Raw genomic sequence first — 852 nt, forward strand, 5'->3', positions numbered from 1 at the left:
CACAGCATTAACTCCTGATCCACTTAAAATATTGGATATACTTGAAAGGTTTATTTTGTTTTCTTCTAGTGTTTCTAAATATTGAGTCTTCTTTCCTTCTTCATCAAACCACAGAGCATGTAAATCTTTAAAGCCTTGTGCAGCATTAATTCCTGAGCGTCCTAAGATATTGGAAATATTGGATAAATTTATGCCGGTTTCCTCAAGAGTTTTAAAATATTGTGTCTTATTTCCTTCTTCATCAAACCACAGAGTATAGAAATCTTTAAAGCCTTGCGCAGCATTAATTCCTAAGCCACCTAAGATATTGGATATATAGGATAGCTTTATTCCATTTTCGTCAAGTGTTTTTAAATATCTTGTTTTATTACCTTTTCTATCAAACCACAGATTATATAACTCCTCAAAAGCTTCCACAGCATTAGCTCTTGCCCCATTCAAAAAACTAGACACATGCGCTAGATTCATTTTATGTTGTTCCAAAGTTTTTAAATATCTTGTTTTATTTCCTTCTTCATCAAACCACAGATTGTATAAATCCTTAAAGGCTTGCACAGCATTAACTCCTGATCCACTTAAAATATTGAATATACTGGAAAGATTCATTTTGTTTTCTTCTAGTGTTTCTAAATATTGAGTTTTCTTTCCTTCTTCATCAAACCACAAAGCATATAGATCTTTAAAGCCTTGCACAGCATTAATTCCTAAGCCACCTAAGATATTGGATATATTGGATATCTTTATTCCGTTTTCGTCCAGATTTTTTAAATATTGTGTCTTCCTTCCTTGTTCATCAAACCACAGAGTATACAAATCTTTAAAGCTTTGCGCAGCTTTAATTCCTGAGCCACT

Source organism: Halyomorpha halys, unplaced genomic scaffold (genome assembly GCF_000696795.3).
Source record: "Halyomorpha halys isolate HHAL.00 unplaced genomic scaffold, Hhal_1.1 Scaffold449.1, whole genome shotgun sequence".
In the NCBI taxonomy this organism is placed as follows: Eukaryota; Metazoa; Arthropoda; class Insecta; order Hemiptera; family Pentatomidae; genus Halyomorpha; species Halyomorpha halys.